Raw genomic sequence first — 23,170 nt, 5'->3', positions numbered from 1 at the left:
TGCCAAAGGCAGAATAGATGAGCTTAAATGAGAAGAGTGCCATTGAATGGTAACTCGGAGAAGTTTCACTCCAAATGTCCTGAAAGAGAGGAGCCGTTCTGCTCCAGAAAATGGAAAGATGTGTCAGGTTAAGAATGTAAATGTTTGGGAATGCTACTTTGAGCAAAAGAAAGAAGAAAAATTGAGCAGAGAAAAATTTTTTTGTGGAGGAGTCCAGTTTTACAGAAGTTAAGGTCTTTCTCTTAAGAGTACCCAAGTTGTATTTGCAGTTTGCAAATTGTGCCTGGAGTTCATATGGTTAGTGCATGCCTGAAGGATTTGAGATGTCAGCTGGGAAAGAAATTTGATACTAAAATTGCATTTTTGTTTTTGTTTCTCTTTTTGTAATCTTCTTTCTCATGAAATAATTAAGATCCTAGCCTTTTCCTTTGCTAGAATTAAATTGTATACTTTCACATTTAATCTGCTTGATGTTGAGCAAATTGAACTGAAGCTAGCAGACACAAAGCAGATTTGTTCTCCAGTGAAAATATACCTGTTTAGAACAGTAAATGGAGGAAATGTCTTGATATGTATCTGCCCTTTGAGTTGAACCTGAAAATTGAATACATTTCCTACTCTTCAAGAGTGAATTTGAAGACTGGCATTGCCAGCTGTGGAGTGCTAGGAACAAGTCTCTGTCAGTGGAAATCAACAACTCATAAGTAGGTATTGTTCAGTCATCACAGTGAGCTGTAGAATTTCAAAGATAATTGTTAAGAATATGAAACTGATTAAAATTAATCATGTATTTCAACAAAATATTTTGATGCTACACAAATAGCAGTGCAGCCAACGAGGTCTTTATTTCCCATGCATGGTTTTCCATGCCTTATGCAACATATATAACTCTTCATAGTGGTTTTTCATTAATAACCCAGTCATTAGATCTCACTTCATTAGGACTGTATGTTCCTCATACAAGCTAGCAATAAACAAGACCTTCCTGCTGATTATAGTGTGACACGTTGCTAACATCCTAATAAAACCATCCAGACAGAATAAAGGCTAGTAAGGGATTTCAGAGCCCTAGGATCTGTATGGGGTCTGTCTGCAGCCTCATTACAGTGGCAGCAAGTGGAGGGAGAAATTCTTTCCTCCTTATTATGCCATGTCTTCCCAAACTTGAAAAACCTCTGAGCAAAGGTGTGTCGCCAAGAAAAGAAATACATAGGTGTTGTAATTTCAGTGGGATAAAAAAATTAATTCTGTGTATTTGTGTGCTAATAAAGAAGAATAAATCTGTACTGCTGAATATGATGCAGTTTCAAAGGAAATGGAAGCTGGAAGATGCAAGTTAAGACCTCGAACTACAAAAATAGCTGTAGAAGCAAATACGTAATGTGACATTACACAAAAGGATTAGTGGGAGTGAGAGTAATGTTAAACTTTGCTCTTTAATAGGCAGTGTGAGACACAGTCATGCTCAAAAGAACCAGATTCAGATATAATCACTGCATCTTATCTAACTGACAGACCTCATGCTTCTAGTTGAGCAGAATGGCTCACCTTTGAGTAAAGAAAAATTACATTTATCAGGTTTGCAGTCAGAGCACAGAACTGGATGAGTATCTTTGAAAAATGCCCTTACAGCTTGAAGACACTGCAGTGACCTACTGATAATATTAGCTTAGAGCAACTACCAGCAATTTCTTTCCTTATGTAAAGAGGAAAACACGGGTATTTGAACAATGATCTCTGGAGGTAAGAGATGAGAACTTTCAGGCTGTAGAGAGGCAAGCCAAGCAAGGAATCAGCTGTCATTCCTGAAGGCAGGACACGGTGGGGTGACATTCAGCTGCCTCATCAAACGGAGGAGAACCTCACCACCCAGCTGGAAAGTGTTCATTCAGCAGCTAACCCACTGGCTGCCTTTGATTAGACAAGGATTGTCCCATAGAAACAGCGCTGCCCTCCTGCTAACTATTTCAGGGAAATTACACTTGACAGATCATTGGAGAGAAGGGGCTTCGTGGTATAAATGCATGGCAATAACAGGCATCCCTCATCTGAGCAGATGGAGAACTTGTACTGATGGCTGGAAGCACAGAAACAGGCACTCAGGAGATTCAGACTACATCCCAAAGGGGCAAAGCTGACTCAGACACACTGGCTGTCATATTGCAACAGCTTACAAGTAAGGGCAGAGAAGCAAGAGCTTGTTATTCTCCTTTGACCAGAAAGTAGGGATCTGCCCCTTTTGCAGAATCCCTCTTCCTTCTTGTCCAGTATGAATTTCCATTTGTATTTTATTTGGAGACAGAAGCTACAGACAAAATACTCAGGCCTGTGTCCTCAGAGCAGTGCAATGTGTGTGAACACACAGCACGTTTCTGCAAGTTAAATTTGTTTCTAATTCTGTATTTGAAAATGAGCTTAAATGCTAGTGGTGATGTAATGTTCATTTACATTTAGATTCTGTTTCTATTTATTTTAATTCCTATTAACTGGATCTAGATTCTAACAGTGCGGGGTTTTTTAGCCATCCAGGCTCTCTTTGACATGAACAGCTCATTTTTTTCTTATAAGCTGCCAAATTTCATGCCTTATTGATTCAATAAAGGAAGAGGAATGACAGGTAGAAGGGGAAATGGATGTTTCCTCCCCAAGGGGAGATTTACAAATTTCATATGAACTGTTCCTGTAGGCAATGCTTTCTCTGATTGCCACAGAAATGGCTGTGGAAGGAAGGAGGTTAGAGGGTATGGTTCACTTCAGATTTGTCCAGGATATGCACAGCTGAAGATGCACTTTGTTTTTAAGATAACTCCTGTGCCACACTCCATAAACATGAACTGCCTGTATGTGAGATGGCTTAAAAATAACTGGAAATTTCTCATCTGCAGCCTGTCTCTTTGCAGTTCTTTGCTCTTGGTGCTGCTGAGTGCTCAGACACTCCAGAGAACGATGCGGGAGGTAGGAGCTACCAAAGAAGACTGCAAATAGTTATGCCCTCTTCTACAAACTGGCACACTGTTTGAACCTGCATTTAGCAGGAGTTCAAGCAGTTTCTCAGTCCCTTAATAGCCACAAAACATAAGGCAAGGACAAAGGAGCTGGAGCATAAATTAACAGATGGCACATGGAAATCCTGACTCAGAAAAGCATGCAAGGCCCAAAGTGCTTCTGAGCACTCGGTTCATTTATTCATCAGGAAGATCAAGGAGATTTATCTTCAGAAGCAGCAGAAGTAATAACATGTTCATCAGCAAGATTTCTCCAAGTACTTACTCCCATAAATATCCACTGGGATGGCAGAGTTCCCTAATGGGATGGTGTTGAATGAGTTGCCAGAATAATTAGTTTTCTATTAGGATACACAAGACATTTGATACCTTTCAAAACTGTTGTTTTGGTCTCTCCACAGGCACAAATACAGCGGTTATTCTGGATTTGCCTACTTACATTTTTCTTCAGAGCAGAGAGGTTTACAAGAGCCTTATTTTTAATTTAAGATCCTGAGATAATTACATGACTTCAGTAGGCAAGAGACTCATTGTACTGTGACTCAATCCAGGCAGGCATGCAAGTAAGAGACTAGACAAAGCACAGCTAATAAGAAAGCTCTTTTTTGTACACAAAAAGTCACATTAAACTTGTATTAAAAAGGCTGGAAAATGAAGAACTTGGCAATCAGAAAACACAAAATGGAGGTTGGTTCTACAAATGTTAATTAGCCCTTTTGCCCATTTATATTATTATATACCCTTTAATTACCTGATCAGATCTTTTTCCAGAGGACTTTTGTCTTGAGGTTAGATATCATTGCCAGCTTTTTCTATCATTAGCTTACTTTTTAACAGGGAACATGAACTGAATGTAGCAATTGCTTTCCATTAATTTTTCTGTTTTATGGTGATCTGTTTTTATAGTACAAGGCTGCAGGGAATACCAGAGAACACACCCGACACAAAAAACCCTATCCTACAGCTTTCCACAAGTCTGGCAGAGAATGTATGACTTTCTGTAATTTGTTTGTGAGATTTTGTGATACTAGTAGCCTCAGAAACATTGATCTCAAGTAACCAGCTTTGCTCATAGTAAGGAAAGTTGCTGTGCAATTCTGTGCTTGGGCATTTCCAGTCTTTCAGACATAATGAGCACATTTACCAATGGTGTAAGCTGAAGTAGCTCCTACAAACTTTGGAAATTTATATACCAAGATGAAATTTGATCCATTTGATAGATTCAGTCAGATTCACAGACAGGAATTCATCAAATCCTGAAAGACAGTTTTATTTGGTTATAACTTTTATTTCCTCACAGTTTTTTTTGCTTACAATTGAGCATGTCTCAACCTACCTGCCTCTTTATTTTCCACTTTCCTCTTTTGCTCCTCTCTCTCCATTGGAACTAATGAAGTCATGGGGGAAGAAAATATGCCTTGTGTAATAAGCTTCCTTATCAGAAATGCCTCCATATCCGCTGTGCATACTGCTCAGATGAGCATGTGAACAGGACAGCCACAAATACTGAGACCCATGGTTTGAGGTGAGACTGGGAGTTTTGTTCACTACATACTGGTCTGAGACTGGTCACATACTTCCTTGTGCTTCTAAGTAGACAATGAGTCCTCTAAACAGCTGATACCCTGTCCTGCTTTTTGTGTCACTTGAGCTGGAGCGGAGGGCAGACACGGAGCCAGACATCATCCTTCACAGAGCTGGCAGCCTTCCTCCCTCCTGATCTCAGCCCTCTTGCTGTTGTTGGACAGCATGGCTCCCAGCTGAGGGGTAGGTGCAGAAGTCAAAGCAATGTTTCTTCCAAGGATTGTCTTCTTTTTCTCTGCTTCCAACACCAACTTGAGAAAATCAACTGTCTCCTTTGATCCTTACAGACATCCTGCCTGAAGGAACCTTGTCTTTCATTTGATGATCATTTTTGCGGAGAAAGAAAAGAAACAGACTGTGTCTTTGCCAAACGCAGATAGAGCAACAAGCACACAAATGAGGAAAGGCCATGTGTGTGGACTAAAAAAGTCAACAGCAAACAAGGGCATCTAATTTACAGAAGAGTCCCTGGGACCGATTCTCTTCTCTTTCCCAGCCCTGCATTTTGTAGAATGGGGCCCTCTGTTTTAGCCTGATAATGAGTCCAGAATGTAGTGCTAGCACTGCCAGACAACAGACCTTAAAGTTTTGTCAGTCTTTTAGCAGACACAACAGACTTCCAGCCCTTTTGCCTGAAGCTTTGATTAAACTCTTACTAAACTTTCCCTTTGTTGATATATTCCCTTTCAGGCAAAGGTGAAGAGTAGGGAGAAAAACAGCCCATGTCTGGGCCTGTCGGCTCCCATCCCTGTGCCTAATAATGCCATAGAGATCTAAGCCACTTGTTGCCTTTCCCTGCTCCATGTCTCGTCTGGCTGGGTCATGTGGCTTATGAAGTGCCTTGCTTAGTGAGGGCACTGACTGAGATGATTGACAGCTTTTCTGTATCAGAAGACCAAACTGCTCACTCCACGGCAGGGAACTTTAAAGCCTTTGGAAAGAGCAGAATCTCCGCTGCTCGCAGGAGGCCATTAGTGATTGTCTGCTTTTGAATCTAAGTTTAGGATGTACCATTAGGATCCCAGATAACCTTATCAAAGATGTTAAAAGGAGTTAGCGAGAAACTCTTGCTGTTTGATTCTCATCTGACCACAGGAGCAAATAAATAAATAAATAAATCAATAAATAAAAACAGATGTAGATAGAGGGGAAAATACCACCACATAAATGGCTCTAATGTGCATTAATAGATACTAGATGGCAATATGTTAATAACAGAGTGTCAGTGTTTATCAGGCACTATGTGGTGGATGAAAAATCAGATCACGGTGCTGATAGTGAGTTCAAGAGACATGTTCTAAATTGGCTGCAGACTGTAATTAGCTTTTTCTCTTGCCCTGTTTTTTTATCTTTTCTCCTCCCATTCTGATATGTCACTCACACATCTTCTCCTGCCAGGATTCAGGGGTGAAGCGGAGCCATTTCTGATCTTTCACCATGACTAGTCATTCCCGAATCTCGTTAACGTTGTCAGATCTTATCAGAAATGTGACACAGATGTCTGCATCAGCCCTCTGCCTGTCTGTGTCTGCTGCCACACAGAAATGTGGGGACAGAAGGCTGTGGCACCTCTGCCTGTTATCTTTAGCTAGCAAAAGTCATGGCAGAAAAGACGTGTTAAACTTTTCCCATGTATAATTCTTGCAGAACTTACGTAGTGCTCTAACATAATAGAAAGAGGAAAGGTAACTTTTTAATTTATTTGCAATTGAAGGTTTCTTCTTTCAGGTAGCCATCAGTGTAAGATGCAATTGCTGCTCCATTGCAGTCTGCTGTAGCTTAACATGGATGGAGTGCTGCTTGGCTGCAGTCACAATGCAGTGAGAATGCTGCTACCATTTAATCCTAATTACCTTACGTGGTGTTACTACATCACGTTAGCCTCATTGAACTGTGTAACTATGCCCATAACCCAGATTTCAGCTTACTTAGTGCTAAATTCTCTTCTTGCTACCCTGTAAAGGAGAAGTTCCACTAAGCTCTGCAGAAGGATTAGGCTTTGTAGGTGAGGCAAAAAGTGGGTTTGCCCTAAGTCTCTGCTTGCTTTTATTCTTTTTGTTCTTTTCCACCTAAGTCTGCTTCTCTTCAAACTAATCCAGGACCTTTAGTATTAATTCTGAAGTGTATAAGAGGTTTCAGCAATAGTATCTGGGCTTATGAGTCTCGGTTACCCATCACTGCTTACAAGATGAGATAGCTCTCACTTCTTTCCTTCTGTCCATGTGTCTGGATGTTTTAATGACCCAGGAGAGATACTTGGATGTATTTGGATGAGGAAGGAAGATAAAAATACAAAAGGAAGGTTGGAAATGTGTATGCAAGAGCCTCTGTGATAGCTTATTCCTCTATCTGTAGAGCATAAAGTAAGACTTCCAATCTCCTGGGCTGCACCAGGCTCCTTTTTAAAAAATCTTAGTATTTCCCTGACCACGTTAGGGCATTGTCTCAGACCTGAGAGAGGTTTCCAGATACTTGTGGAGAAATGTAGTAATTAAAATATAGAGTTTAATCAGAAGACAGAGAAAAACATGAAATTTGGAATTCATGCAGGCTGCAACTTCCAAAATGTGATGAATTGCTGGTACTTGCTCAGGAAGAAAGAAAGCTTGTTCATACTGCTTTAGTCCTAGTGTCAGTCAGTGAAAAAAGACCTGATTTTCCTGCAATTCCCTACTATGACTGTGGATGTTTTGGGCAGAAGCAGAGGAGATGCTTTGTGCTCAAACACATAATGAAAGATGAACAGTCACAGAGGTTCTACAAAACTTTGCTTCTTCTACCTCTGAAAAGAGTGATAACGTAACTATATCTTGACATCTTATCCAAATATAAGGAAGCAGATACCAGTGATTGAAATGTCTGCACAGAGCGAAGCCAGCCTGAGAAATTTTACAGGTTTGAGGAGTGCAAGCATATATCAGTGCCCTGGCTGACAACCTTGGGATGCTGTGCTTGGGAAAGGAGAAAGATTGCTCACTATTAGCTTTGAAGTTTATTACAAGGGTTAAGGTAGCTGAAGAAGGGAAGAGGTGTGTAAAGTGGTAGGGATGCCGCCTCTTAACAAAGTATATGAAATAACTGATTTCTACTTCAGCAATGCTCTGCAGAGAGGCTGTCTGCCTCCATTTTCTTCTTAACATCTCACTTCTTATTACTCATGTTGTCTCTTTGTCAGTGGCAAGAACAGACTGCAGCACAAGAACGTGTTTGTTCTGTCTAACCATGGTACATGGCACTGTTAGCTAAGAAATGAGATGCTCAGAGAGGCATACTAAAATACAGGAGGATTTTGATGAGTACTAAATTTCTTTTAGAGGACAGCAAGCTTGCATACACCAGATCTCTTCCCCTTGAATAGAAAGCAAAATATCAATCTTTCCTTTAAAAAAGGATTTAAATTGTGAGACAAATGAACATGAATGCCTCCCTCTCTTTTATTTTAGGAAAAAAGACTGACTAGGAAGCTAATTAAGTGGTTGGTTAACTTTATGCATATAAGTAGCTTCATTTGATTTTAGGTTAAGTTGCTGCAGCTTCCCACTTGAAAGCATGAGCAGAAAGGCAGGCAACTAAATCTCCATAAAAATACTATTAATCTTGAGAAGACCTTGAATGGCTCCTGCATTCCCCAGTGGGGCCTTTCCTGCTATTTGCTTTACACATTCTCAATTCTGCTTTGTGCTTTTGCTTATGTGCCAGTAAAAATACAGTAATTTGAGAAGAACCATGAACCTTCCTTGAAATAATAATCTGCAGCTCCTGTTGAATAGAAATAGAGCTGGGAAGCATGTTATGAATGTGATCTTGGCTCAGCAGTGCTGCAGGTGTATGGGCAGTACCAGCCAGTAGCTTAAATGAGATGTCTGTCAGATTTCTTTAATGCATGCTAGGTAAATTTTGGAAAAATGATCCATCATATGAGATTGCTGTAGTTCTGCAGTAAATTCATGCAGTGTCTTTCATCACTAGCATCGTGGTCTTTTTGTGCAGGAAGACACACCCTTGTGCTTATTCATAACAAAGAAGAAGCTTTTTGTGTGTTCGCTTAGATTCATATCAGGAACAACAAGTCAATCTGTGTTATGTAGGTTGTCCAAAAGTAATGTCTCCTATTTGTTGCCATGGAAACCACAACAGATACAAAGGGTACAATAACTATTTGATAGAGCAAATTCTCAGTTACAAAACACATAGTCACCAGCATTAGCTGTGCATTTCACAAGTAATGAACAAGAGCCACTGTTTCACAGTGTTTCACCACCCACCACCTCACTGTGCTCACATCCACTGTTGGTATGCATAAACATTCAGCACACGTCAATGAATGTCAATGGGTACCATTTGTTTCACATTGAGGAATTAAATGACACACCTTTGCTTCAAACATACTTCCATGTCAGACACCATTTTGCCAGACTGCCCCTCTGCTGCTATCTGTTGCATGGCAGCAAAATGTATCAAAATATTGTCAGGAAGGTTTAACCTCTGCTACCATACCAGGAACATCCACCTCTAACATCGTGGGCCAACATCATAAAATAGGAGGCATTGATTTTGGAGCAGCCCTCGTGTATTTTGGATGTGAGCTTGGGTCAGCAGGGCCTTCCTGTCTGTGTGGATGCAGGCTGAGCACTCTGGTGAGCACGACCTCATCTGCCCTACAGTGGTGTCACAGAGCTCAGGCCATGGGTAAGCAAGCATGGGGGCTATGACAGGTTTTAGGATTTTCAAACAAAATGCAAAATGCTTTAGATTTGCATCCAGTCAGGTTGATATGCTACAACATCAAGCAAATCACTCAGCTCTCTTTCATGTCCTGTCTTGCACAATTCAGGCTTTCTGGGCAGAGATACCCAGAATGTTGTGCCGATCTTGTAGGACTTGTCACTCTGAGATGTCACTCACTTGTGGCTGTGTGGGTGGCTGCTTGTGTAGGGCAGGCAGAGAGACTGTGGAGCCACAGGTGTGAATCCAACGATCTGTAATCAGCAAAGCAGAAAAGTTAGCAGAAGGCAGACACTGAGCCAGAAGTAGCAACAATGCAAAAATATATTCAGAGAGAGCGATAGCAAAGGGGGAGGCAGAAAGAAGATGAGGCGTTGGATGGAAGCGAAGGTAGCAGTGGTGATGGCTCCTCCTGGTGTGCTCAGCAGGACCAGCCATGGACGTACCTTTACCTCTCTGTACCATGGCCATGAACAAAGATGCCACTGACATTACCAATTCATTGAGCTTTCAAGAGAATTTAGGATGGAAAAGCACACTCATTCCCACAAGCCCCCTCCAGTACTGTCTGTCGCTGGCAATGGGCGAGCTGCTAGTCATTTGTTTGGTTCAGCTGTTTTGCCTGCTGCTTAGGCTTAGTGGAGGTTTTCTGGTTTTTAAAGAAATGCAGCTGTTGTTTTGGTGGCAGTAAAGAGGTAAGGTTCCATTACAGTGCCTGAAATGTCATCTCCTGTTTAATTTTAATCCTGGGCTGTGCTGTATCACGGGATGGCAAAGACTGAAGAAGAGGGTGATATGCTAACTTTATGAGCAGCTGCATTATTACCTGCATAGTGTTCTCTGTTTCCGAGCGCTGTCTAAAGCTATGTGTGTTTAATTTATTGTATTTCTTTGAGTACACCTCATACTGTTTGTGTGACTGAAGCTGTCTCTGGGAACGGTACTGAAAGAATCAGGCAGCCTTCTCCTCCCTGTTCCCTTTCCGCAAGGTTTTGTTACAGTCAGCTGGGGAGCAGTTGAGAATTTGTGTCTCCCTGGGGAAAGCCTGTTACAGTAAGGCTCAATTTTTGTTCTGACTTTTATACTCATATACTTTATTGTAGGAGTTGCAAGGTGCCAGGCTCTCAAGTGTCAAATGGCACTTTGCCAGTGTTCGAGATGGGCACAGCAGTTCAGCCACATGTCTGGCTGGGCTTTTTGGGTAATCCTGCAGGCTAGAACAGGCCGGTAGAGAAGTTGGAGAGTTGGACAGTGACAGAAAACACTCCTGCACGGGTACAAGTGGTACATTATTATTACACGTTTAGGAAAACAGGCCAAGTTTACCAGTCCACACCAGGCCACTAGCACTGGTGGTTGACAGGTAGCAATCTTGATTCCTTGCAGCAGCCATCTGTATTGGGAGGAGCTGATGCTGTCAGGTTGTGCTGATGTCAAAATGCTGATGTTTCAGAAAGTGCAGGTGGTCATGTGGCACGGCTTTAAGGGTATTTTAAGTCCAGGGCCTTGGCCTCTTGTCAAAGAGTGCTGATGCATTGCTCTGTCCTCACACACAGCTTCATTTTTAATATATATTTCTCGTTTAATTGCCTCTTTCAGGCTGCTACATGTAGGCTGCAGGTGTCTGCTCTCTATGAAGTGAATGGAAAGCAGAGGATGCAGGCTGGGGTCTGGATGGTGATGTGCTGCTGCTCCAGGAAAGACCAGCATGTACGTGGCTGCCATGGATCTGAGCCCAAGCAGGAGAAGCAGCCTGAGCCTGCAGAGAGCTGGGAGCAGGGCAATGGGCTGGAGGTTTGGCACTGGTCTGTACTGCCTGCTGAGAAGGAAATTCATCTGCAAAGTGAGTTTTGATCTCAGCAGAGCTGTTTCTGCTGGGACCCTGGGAATGATGGCAAGGTGACTATGGGGTAGACGTACATATAAATGAAATAAATGGTACACTGTGGCTTTAAATTATATTACCTTATGAGTGTGCATGCACATGGTGGGGAGAAAATGAGAAGATACTGAATTTTCTACAAAAGTTGTATGCAACTGCAATTTACTGTTATTTTAAGCTTACTTTATCTCCAGTATTTGCTGGCACAGAAATCTCAAGAAACGCAACTGCTCATTCAGCATATCAGTGTTTTCAGGATATGTGGATGAGTGGCACTGATACCAATTGCACGTTCCTGAATTAAAATGTTCTTATTTACTAAACTCCTTGCTCATTATAGTCCTGAGCCACTGGAGAGTTTGAAACTCATCTGTTTGTCAAACGTGTTTTATGAGTTAATTCCCCTGTCAGCATTACTGTGGATTTGTATCCACTGGTAACAGCCCAGGAACCGCCATTTTACTCAGAAATGGATCCTTTGACTTGCCTGTGCTGCCAAAGATTATGCAAATAAATAAACAAAAACCTGAGCTGTTATGCTAGGAACAGTAAGTCCAGTGTCACCCTTGCATTACTGACTTACATTCCTTACAGATGGATGTTCATTATGAAATGTGTTGCTTTGTTTTGTTGGGTTTTTTTAGTTAGTAGCTGCTAACATACTGAACAGCCTGGCTGTTTTCAAACTGACAACTACTCAGGAAACAACAATTTACCTTCTTAAATAAAGGCAAGAAGTTACTCTTCCTAGAATCTCTCCAAGATTTTTGATAAGTCTCCCATGCTGAAGTGGGATGAAAAGTCAGATATCATTAAAACTTTAGCAGAGCAGAAGTCTGCAGAAAAAGACTCATTTGGTGTTCTAGTTTTTATAAGCCTTGCTTTAGCAGTGTGTTTATGTGTAGGCTTAATTTTCTATTTCTTTGAGTCCAGTCATATGCTTTCACTGAGTCACACATTGATGAGATTTCTGGGAGTCTGGTCTTGGAATGCCAGGAGAATAAACTTGAAAAATGGAGAAATACAACATGTTTTCCAAGACTGCAATAAGGCTGTGAACCTGTGTCTCTATCTCCTCTACACTGAGCAATAAATGATGGAAGAATCTGTCTCTTACGAAGTGATGGCCCTGTAGAAATTAAACTGTGCTTAGAAAGGACAGTAGTGAACACATAGTGCTCATCCAGGATGCTTGAGATTTGCAGGGTGGCTGGTTGCAACATCTGGAAACGGGTATCTTGTTCAGCTCTTTGTGAATCTGGTGCTGCAATTACTCACCTACAAGATAAACGAAGGAATCAAACTTTTTTTGCTGTCATTTTTAACAGTTTCTTTTCCATAAAACCTCTCCTGCCCCTTTCCATAATCTCAGATCTCCCTTCCTCTTACGTAAAATAACAGCTGTGTTGCAGAGCAGCAAACTTGGCTGCAGATTTTGGATGCTTTTTGATCCCCTCTGTCAATGTCGACTGGGATTTTATTCCATTTTAATCCCTTGGCTGTGTTTGGCAGTTTGTAAATCACACATGCGCGTCACTGGGAAGGAGTGGATTGCTTCTATCTTAATCTGCAGCCTCTTGCATTTATGACTCCTTTGTATCATCAGTCTTTATTTCCATCACAAGGAAAAAATGTCCTCCTCCAGCAGTGCTTCTGGATGAATGTGTTTTATTCTCAGCAGGATCAGAGGAATGCGATTTACAAGGGTTCTGGGCACTCGGAACGCACAAGCATTGGTACTTCTGAAACATGCCTTTTCTATGATGGATGGGGCATATTATCTAAATGCTAATAAATACTGAGCCACAAATTGGCTCCATTTTTCTTCATTCCTTCACTGCCTGTGGTTGCTGAATGATGCTAAATCCAGCCTCAGACACATTGCGATACTAATTAGTGCCGATTTCTTTCTTTGTTCTTTCTGATAGGGCAATATGGATGTGCTGCCTCTGGGCATATTTATGTTCCAGCCTCCCTGGCTCATCTCCACAAAGAATGCATACAGTTGGTGTGAGAGGGACAGAGAATGAAGGTGGTATAAATCTCATCTGGCACAGAACTCTCGGGAATCATTTAAAAGGGTCAGCTGGATTATATCTCTTAATAAACTCTATGGGACTTTCCCGTAAGGCTGAGGTCCTTCGATCACACACAGATGATACCATGAACTCTGGCAGATGAATACCTGCCACAGCATTTTCTGTGGCAACTCTCAATTGTTCTCTGTAACCTTCTAGATTTTAGATTCTTAAAGATAAGCTGATGAGTATTGGCTTTATCGCGTCTACGTTTGTGAAGTAGAATTCACTTACAATTCTTTGTATTGAAGATATTCTCAGTAAGAGCTCCTGTTTGTTTTTGGCTGGGAGACAAATAAACAAACCAGTTTGCATTGACGTTATATATGCATCCTGCAAATCTTGCATGTTGTTCCAAATTAAATTAAAATATAAAATGAAATTGTCTCATAGGCAGCTCAGAAGGTCCTCTGACATCTTCTCTGAACTTGTGGTACCAATGCTGGTTTTGTAGCAGACTACTTGGACTTACCTGGCACTTCAGTACTGAGAAATAATCTTTCCTTTCTTAAAGACTGGGTTATTAAAGATTGAGACTCTTTTCAGCCCCCTGTAAGATCACTAGCAATTTTCCATCTCAGAGAATTCAGATGTTTGCTCGGCAATTGTGGAAACACTTTTCAATTTATTGTAGTGGGAATAGCCTTTCTGCAGCAAAGGCAAAATGAACAAATACATATTTAAAATATCTGTGGCTGTCATACATTTATTCTGTGAAATACAGCAGCAAACTTTTCCTTCAGGTGGGCTTTGGTCTTCTACCAAGAGTCCAGAAACTGAATGTATCGAACGTGGCCAAAAGGGGTCATGGGTGATTTGACAACAGTGCACACAAGGAGACAAAACTCGATTCACTCTTCAGTGTGGCAGACAAAAGTGTGCAACAAGCTGATTTGAAGCAAGGCTGGAGGTGGGTTTTTGTTTTTAATTATGCCAGTGATTAATTACAGGAAACCTTGTTCAGGCATTGCAATTATTTCATATGACCATTGTTTTTGGTTGGGCTTGTCCTCTATTCTGTAACTCAGGCGAGGGGTTGTATCAAGGATGTAGGTTATGGTCTTTGTTATAAATGAATTGAAACAATTCAAACGGTTTGTCCTATAGGGTGAAAAAAAAAGTTGTATGCATTTATCCTGGGGAGTGGATGATGGACATTCTATCAATGAAATGTAAAATGCTGGGGGGCGGGAGGAAAGACCAGTGCTCGTGCTGTAGTGTCCTACCATCTCCTGTGGTCCTTGTCTGAAATACGCTTTTAATTTAATATTTCTCTCATTTATAGAATAGATAAAGGAGGAGATTTCATGCTCTTCTCAATTTAGGCATTTCAATAGCTTAAGAGAGTTTGTCAGTATTGTACTAATTGTACAGTCTGGCTGTGGTCCCTTGCAAAACCATCTCTGAATGGAGATGCAGGCCCACATGGCATGCATCTGCTAACTGTGTTTCTGTTACTTCTGTTCTCTGTGTTTATTTGTTTAGAACTACCTCTGGGCTCACCTGGTGTCACTGGTTTCTGTAGTATGAAGCACAACTCCGAGTGTCTGGCTTCAGAGCTTTTATTCCTTGTTCATCTCTTGTAGGGAAGGCTGATAAAAAGTAATTCAAAAGTGCCCGGTGGGTGCAGAGCTACAGTAAGCTGACGCTGTCTGTAAGAAGTGATGAGACGACCTCAGCGGTCCTGCAGTATGATCATACTCATCCTGATACATAGATGAGACAATCGTGTTAAATAATTGAAGTGGTATTAAGTTCAGGCCTCTCACATTTAGTACTTTTCAACTCTCCTGCCACTTATTTCATTGCTCTTTGCAGAGAAATTACACTTTTCTAGTTTTAGCATTTGTTCTGCTTTGTGCCACTGGCTCCCAGCAGCTCCTGCAGACCTCTCGACCTTCCGTCTTTCAGCCTCTAATATCATGACTTGTTTCCATGGAGACCAGAATAAAGTGATAAATAAATGTGGCTGGGAATAGCAAGCTTCCACCTTCTGCAACTGGGATAAAACCTGGGGAATCATTGCCTGGCTGTGTGTGACACAGAGCACAGAAGAGCCCCTGGTACTCTCCTCTTGCAAGAAGGTGGCTTGCAAGAAGGGCTGACGTGGTATGGCTCAGCACCCCAAATATTCAGGGTACACTGATTTTCATGGCTGAAGAGTGTTTACTGAGCAACGTTATCTTCAGGTTGTGCGAGTGAAAGTAGTGCTGGTGCTTCTCTTGGATCTGACTGATGGAGATGTAGCCTGGGAGCCAGAAACACTTGGGTTTGGGTCCAGTTGTGCTGGAAGAACATTTCTTATTCCTTCCCTGTGCTTTATTCATGAAGCTATAATACTTTTGCAGCAGGAATTGTAGAATCGTTAAGGTTGGAAAGACCACTAAGATCATCTAGTCCAACCATCAACCCATCACCACAGTGCCCACTAACCATGTCCCTCAGTGCCACATTGACCCTTTTCAGGGATGGTGACTCCCTGGGCAGCCTATACCTCACCACTCCTTCTGAGAAGAAATTCTTCCTGATATCCAACCTGGGAGGACATTCCTTTCTGGGGATGGTTTATGTGCTGTCTGTCCCAGGGATGACTTTGTCATGGTTAAAGTTTTTATGTAATTGAAAAATTGAAAAGTAAAAAAACGATATCAGGAATGCTTCCCAGTGTCAGTACTGTGTTTCATCTCCCATGCACTGGCATCTGGTTGCAGGTCCTGCAGAAATTGCTAGGGGATACTAATGACCATAGGGCTTGTGAAGCTGCCCCATTAATTAAAACAGAAAGCTGGTCCTGGACTACACTGCCTGGCTTCAGCCAGAATTTTCCTCTGATTCTCTGCTTAGAGAGAAGCTGTTCTCAGCATAAATGGCTTTTCTTTTTGGAGGATTCAATTTAATCCAGTCCCACCATGAATATTTTCTCACGTGGTGGAGCAGGTGAATTTCAGACTGAATGCTGTCTGAAGTTGTGGTAGGCTGTTTGAATAACTCTAACCCCAAGTCTTCTTTGCCTCTGGTGATATTAAAAGCTGAATTCACATCTGAATGCTCAAGTGGTTCATTTTAAAATAAATGAAATAAAATTTGGGACTTCCAAAGTGGGATTGGAAACTTTAAATCTTATTAGATCTGAACTGTCACACATTCATGCTCTTTTTACCGTCAGCTCCTTTCTGTCTTGCCACTCTCATTAATTCTTGCCAGTATTACATTTGTCCATGATCAGGCAGTCTTTCCTAGGCCTTTTTATTACTCATTACTTGAATCACTCTCTCTTTATCTTGTTTATTCTGCTGGGACACCAGAAAATTTTCCAAGCTGTGAGCACAGGACTGTGCAGAAATCACTGCCTGCCACTGATGCTTCATTTGAAGATGCTCTCCTGTGATTTACCAATAAACTAGCAAGACACTTTGCTGCTAGCAGCCTTATACTGCTGAAAATTGTTTTTCAGGTGAGGTGGTAAATTATTGTCTCTTGCATCCTGTAGACATAGCTGCTTAATAGATCTAGTTTTGGTGTCTGTTGTAGTCACACTGGAGGTCCCTAGTGTTTTCCTTCCCTTATGTTACAATAACAGTTGTGTTGTGCTGCTCTTCCCAGAAGGCGCTGCATTTCATTAGAGTCTCTACTTGCAGTATGGATTGAGGAAGGAAGACTGACATGGCAAGAAACACCTTCTTTCTTCTCTCCTTTCAAAGGCATTCCATTGATGTGCTGCACTCTGGGTTCATGTATGTGTCTGTTCTTATGTACTCTGGTCTAGAATCATAGAATCATAGAATCGTTTGAGTTGGAAGGGACCTTTAAATGTAAGCTAGTCCAATTCCTGAGATTATGCTGGCAGTGGGATACTCTTATGGCTGAAGAGATGCTGATGGGAACTGCTTTCTGTAGCCGTTTGGCCCTTTGAGGGGCACTACCTTATTTATTATGGCCCCCAGTTTGGTTATCTGAACAGCTGTGTTAGCGATTTACTGCGAGTAATGAATGAATGCATGCTTATTTCTCTCTCCTGCTCTCTCCAGTTCCTTCCTGTAATGTTTGTTTTATCTTTAAGACTCCTCCTAATTGTAAGTTCTGAAATATGCTTCTGATTAACTACCATCTATAAGTGCCATTTAAAAACAAAATACCAGAATTGTCCTTGAACTGTTAACTGCCCGTTTCCTGCTCCAGTGGGACTAAATTAACCAACTACAAAGAAATATGGAAAGGGAAAATGCATCAGGAACTGCATGTCCTTTCTAGAATCCTGTTTGACAGCCTGATTATCCTCAAGAGAAAAGAACCATCCTGGTACAGTCCCAGAGGAGCAGGATTAACAACTCTGGAAGCAATGAAAGAAGATTCACCCTGATGTGAAGAAGACAGATGTGTGTGTAGTTCAAGTTCATCTTGGCAGAATCATGCTGAAAATGCCAATCCGACAATTTTAATGCTGGCAGGAAAAGGAAAGTAGGAGGGGGCTGGATAAGTGATAGCTGGTTCCAGTGCAGTGTGAGATCCAGCGGTGAGGCTGTGTGCACTAATAAACCCTATGCCCAGGGTGGCTTCCTTCTGCAAGCACACATCAAGGTGACAAAGTACACCAGCTGAGATGATCGCTCAACTTGGACTGCTGCTGCTGCTCAGCTGTGAGAGATGTGAGCTGAGATGTTTTTGCCTTGGGTGACAAGGTGTATCTGCAAGGAAGATCTGTGGCTATACCTGAATTTGCTGTGACTTGCTAGCACAGATTCTGATAGTAAAGATGGCTGCAGAAATGTAGAGCTCAGTGCAGACCACTCACTGCACTTAAGAAGGTAGGTGGATATAGCAGGCTTTCTGCACTGAGAAACTGGAAAATGCATTATTCTCAGTTGTTGAAATGAGCCTTCTTCAAACACGCACCTCCCAGGAATTTGGTCATTGCTTTGGTCTTCATGGTCACAGAAGTGATACGAATATTTGTCCTCTTTCCTTTTCTTCAGTTGTGTGCACCAGTGGAACACAGCACCTCAGCCTTAGCATCACGCAGGGCTCCTGGGACATCCTGGCATCAGGGCAATAGTGTGTGTTATTACAGAACGAGCAGGCTTTGTTAGTGCCGGAACATTTGCATGTAGTCTCAGTAGCAATTCCTCTGGGGCCCAGTGTCTGTCAGTCTAGAATGTTGAGCAGGATTTCAGAAGGGATAAAGCCTTGTGGGAAAGTGCCAGTATTTCATCTTACAAACAGCCGAGGCAATGAAATTACTGGCTATTACTGTGTTAGGTTTTAATAACTGGTACACTCTGATCTTGTTAAGGTGGAAGGGGTAAAACCTGAGCAAAAGATAGAATAGATTCCTTTTAATTCAAGGCAGGTGTTTCAGCACAGGAGTATTGGATAACTGCAGGGTACAGCATGCCCAGAAAGGCAGGTGCTTTTGTAAGTAAAGTTTCTATACTGATGGTACAAGAGAAGAAGGCTTGGGTGAGGCACTGTGGTTCTGCATTTGTGACCTCCATCTGGGTTATCTTTCTGTGGAAAGTGTCCATCAGGGCACTTATTGATAAAAACACTTTGAATAAAACGAGGCAACCACCAGCTGGCTGGAAGACATGGCAAGCACATAATGTGTGTTTGGGGGACACACTGATGTTTGAAATCCCAGTTAGTCTGCTGAGTCTGATGGAAAGCTGGTTTGCATCAGAGGGAGAGAGGGGAGGAAAAAAAGAAAGAATATCTAAAAGAGGAGGGCTTGTAAGGCAATAGGCTAGACTATTATCTGCTGCACTGTCTGCATTTCATAAGTGGAAATTGCTTATTTGTGAAACAGCTGTCATATTTCACTCCAAAGGTGGTGAGTTTTTGTAAGCGTACACACACAATAATGGATTTTGATTTCCACAAATAAAATCCTGTCCTGGCTCTGAAATTTAAGCATTTTGGATGCTAAGTGAAAACAACATTGTTCCTTTGTATTTAAGAACAGCAGTCCCTTTCCACTGTAACTTGGAGATGTTAGATGGAGATGGAGATGGAGAACATTTCCTTCTCCTCTCCTTCTGTTTTGCCATGAATACACAAGCACCCAAAAAGTCATCCTCCCTCTGCTTGGCACAAAAAATTCCCAACAACACGAGCTTGAAGGGTTGCCCAGGTGGGAAAAAATCTTTGCAGATGTTACTGTAATTTTCCTAGTTTGATTGTGGAAACCCAACCTGCTTTGCACATTACTCCAAGCTGTTTTTCTTACCCTGTCATGAATGGTACGTTTTTTCTCCTGCTTTATGTAAGTTGCATACAAGTTACTTTTGCAAATCTAACTTTTCAACCTAGCTAGCAAATAATTGTTTATTACAGCTTCTCAATTTTTTCATACATCATGGACCTTACGGGGAAATCAGTGGCAATGCAGCACCTCTGTTAGGCAAGCTTTATCTTAAAGGCATTGCAAAGCATAATAATTACGATTAATATTTCTGTTCCTCAAAAACTTCTTGTTAAGCTACTGATCTTTTCTAATCTCTCATGTGTCTCCTTAACACAGGTTTGCATCCATTTTTTTCTGCAGATCATTTTAGTTCTCACACAGTTTTAAGTCATCTTGGGTTCTTGACGCAATTTGTTGCCTCTGGATATATCAGAGGACAGAGCGAGCTAGAGAGTCTCTTCAGACAGTTTGTTTTGGTTTTGCATTTGAGCTTCCCAGGTTTCCTCTTATCATGAGACAGACAGGCATGAGTAGCTTCCAGCTGAGATATCTTCTGAACTTCTTGCTCATTTCTGCACATAATGAACCATCTGTGTACAAATCACTTCTTGGATGTGCAGCTGGTCTGGGTTGTAGATGATGACTGAAAATCTGTCCATAGAGAGGTGAATTTGAATTGACTGCTGTGGGTCAACTCCATTCTCAAATATAAATCTAAAATAAACCTTGCATGGGACACAGCAGATCCCACTCCTCAGCTTCTGCGGCAAGCTTTGCTGATATGTTAAGATGTATTAATTTTTACTATCATCAACAGAGCTGCAGGAAATTATGCTAATCTGTAGTACTGGGTTATACCTAATAGTACTGGGTTATACTTAATGTGGAAGATTTCCCTTTGATGTGAGGTCACCTGTTACTGTTTAGCATTTAGGACGTCAGAACTATGCAGAGATTGCTGGTAGCTGTCCATCTGTGCAATATGGGAGCTGTGTTGAAAGCACAGGGCAGAAGGAACCTGCCTGCCTACCTCGAAAGGAATGCAGAGGTGGAAGAAATCACTATTGCAAGCTGGGTCTGCTCCCATGGGCTGTCTGTAGGAACTGGAGGAGTGTCCAGGATGTCCCCTGGTCTCCTTCACTCTGTGTTGCAGCAAGGTTGGTGTCATAGTGTTTGCATTCAGGTTGCCTCCATGCCAGTGATATCTGAGAGAAGACAAAAGGAGCTGGAAGAAATGAGTTGGAGATAAAACTGTAATTGCTAAACATGCATCATTTGCCTTAAAGTTAAGCTGGGAAGATAGAGTGATGAGATAAAGAATTTGGAGGACATGTATACGAAGAGAGAGAGCATGTCCATGGGAGCCACAGAGCAGCCACTAGAGAGTGAATAAAATTAAACAGCAGGAAAGTAGACAAGGTATGTTCTGTTCCTGGCACTGAAGCTGATTTCTGGAATGGTCTTGGACAAGGTACTTGATTTACTTGGCTGTCATTTTTCTTGCACACTACTGGAAACTTCATTTGTTGTTGCTGCTGAATGGTTTTTAGGTGGAGCCCTGATGGCACACTGCTCGTGGGGAGCACACACACAGCTGGGTGCCTGCTGCTGGGTTCTCTCCTGCAGGATGTCTCCTGAGATTCTGGTATAACAAATTGACTCTTTTATCTGTGTATTTTAAGTGTTAACCCTTTCTACTGAAAAAATTCTAACAGTGATAATAAATCTGCGAGATGGTCAGAATTCTGTGGATATGCAAGTATTTATATATGCTAGCATCATGTTTTAAATTTACTTGAATATTCAGAGTACAATCTGAGCTTGTCATGCACACTTGGTTACTGCAGTAAGCTGTGTGTGTAGATACCCTGCTGTTAAATGGAAGGGCCTAGCTCTTGTTGCTGTTACATAGCTAGAGGTTACAGGAAGGGATCTTAGGTCAGTAAAATATTGCCAGTTGGATATAAGGTGAAAGTGGTGATGTTTGAGATCCTGCAAACAGGGGTCATCGCCCTGATATGGTGCTGATGCTTGAAAGCAGTGATCAGTGCACTTGAGACTACAATGGTAGGAGTAAGCTTGTGATATGCGATGGCATAGGAAATTAAGTCATTTCCTGATCAATTGCTCAGGCTCTTGGTAAGGCCCTAAGAGGGACAGCAGATGCAGAAGATTTTCCCCATCCTCTCAGACCTGCGTTTCAGTGCACAGCACATGCACTTGTTGAACTTTGTCTTTTTGGCATCTCCGTGCCTTTCAGTAGACAGAGAAGGATATAGAAGTATGTGCATAGCATAATCCATTATGGTTATCACTGAGCATTCAGAAAAAGCCTCAAGAATATCCCAGAGCACTGCTAAGGTTAATTTACTGCTTGAAGGTGTCACTCACGCTTTCCAGAAAATAATTTTTGGACTGAAATCGACAGGTCTGCATTTAATGTCTGTGACTCTCAGATAAGCACTGTCCTGTCTTGAAGCTGAGTTATCTGAGGTAGCTGAAATGGTGCAGAACTGGTGAAGGTAGGTGTTTACAGCAGATCTCCCTGGGACTAACCCATTGCTTAAGACACCTTAAAGCAAGGTACTAGGGGAGGATCTGCATAAGGCCAAGCTGCAATAGCTGATATTTTTGGCAGCAGGCAGATTCAGACCTTTCCTATCACTGTAGACAGACAGAGCAGTCACAGGTAGACATGGTTATATCAAAATATTAAATATCTAAAGATGTTATATTCAGATAGGGCTCAGAGCTGTAGTTGACAAAAAATAAATACGTAAAAATCCAAAATACTGTTGTGCTGTAAATGAAATGCCATCACTGCAGAGCCAGCTGAGTTCTGATGTATGATGCATCGGTATGTTTTGTACCATGTGTACTGCTGTGTTAGACACCTTGGGGCACATCTATGGCAGTAACTTGTTACCTGAGTCTCATAGCAGAAGGATGAGGTCGAGCTTAAGTATAAGGGGAAGAGAAGAAGGAATCAGAATATACCAGCCTGAATCTTTCAAGCTGAAAGTCACTGAGATGGTTTGCAGAATCAAGTGTTGCCTGAAGTCTCTGCTCTGAAAGTTGTTGCTGTTGTGATTACTGTTCTATATGAACAGCTGGATACATATCTGAACAGTATGTTCAGCTGAGGCTCTCACTGAAAAACCAGCACTGGCAAGCCTCACCAGTTCCAGCAATGACGTACTCCCCAGCAGGTTGGCAGATGTGTGCGTATGTGTGTGCACCTATCTCTGTATAAATAACTGCCGTGTAGGTGAGGCTGTCCGTCTGAACAAGACTAACAATGTCTTTTAGCTGCAAGGTTTTCCTTGCTCCCAGTTCTTCAAATCACCACATCAATCCTGTTCGCAGCAATCTCAGTACAAACTGTTTTCTGGGAGAGGAGAGTTACTGCTTTCAGGACAAATGCATATTATTGAAGCAGGTGAGTACATGCAGTGCATTTCTTACTGTTGGATGATCATTCTGTATACTCCATATGCGTCAGCACTGTCTGCGCAAACAGTAAATCAAGTATTGAGAGCCTTCAGAGGGATCTGTACCTTCTGAAGAGCTCTTGGACCTTTAAATCCCTGAAACTTATCCTGTGGTCTCTGCTGCATCATCCTCAGGACTGAACCCAGAGACCTTCAGCATTATAGTGTGGAATATTTGAGCAGATACTGATCAAATGACTGGTGGTGCTACTTTTTTGGGAATA

At 41.8% G+C, this 23,170-nt stretch overlaps 1 protein-coding gene across 6 annotated transcripts in view; it reads left to right on the top strand.

The window, feature by feature from the left end:
* C9H8orf48 (chromosome 9 C8orf48 homolog) overlaps nucleotides 1-23,170 on the top strand; it is an 86,505-nt gene that overhangs the window by 54,745 nt on the left and 8,590 nt on the right. Inside the window, exons 8-9 of one of the 6 annotated variants that reach the window (XR_014885003.1) lie at nucleotides 10,914-11,157; nucleotides 13,125-22,894. The exons of 4 other annotated variants lie outside the window; for them this stretch is intronic. The gene's annotated coding sequence lies outside the window, so the exon portion shown is untranslated. The remainder of the gene's footprint in view (nucleotides 1-10,913; nucleotides 11,158-13,124; nucleotides 22,895-23,170) is intronic. One more of the 6 variants, XR_014884998.1, reaches the window with a different exon arrangement.

This window comes from Meleagris gallopavo, chromosome 9 (genome assembly GCF_905368555.1).
Source record: "Meleagris gallopavo chromosome 9, MGAL_WU_HG_1.1, whole genome shotgun sequence".
NCBI lineage: Eukaryota > Metazoa > Chordata > Aves > Galliformes > Phasianidae > Meleagris > Meleagris gallopavo.
The sequence above is the reverse complement of the archived record's forward strand: the minus strand, read 5'-3'. Positions and strand labels throughout refer to the sequence as shown.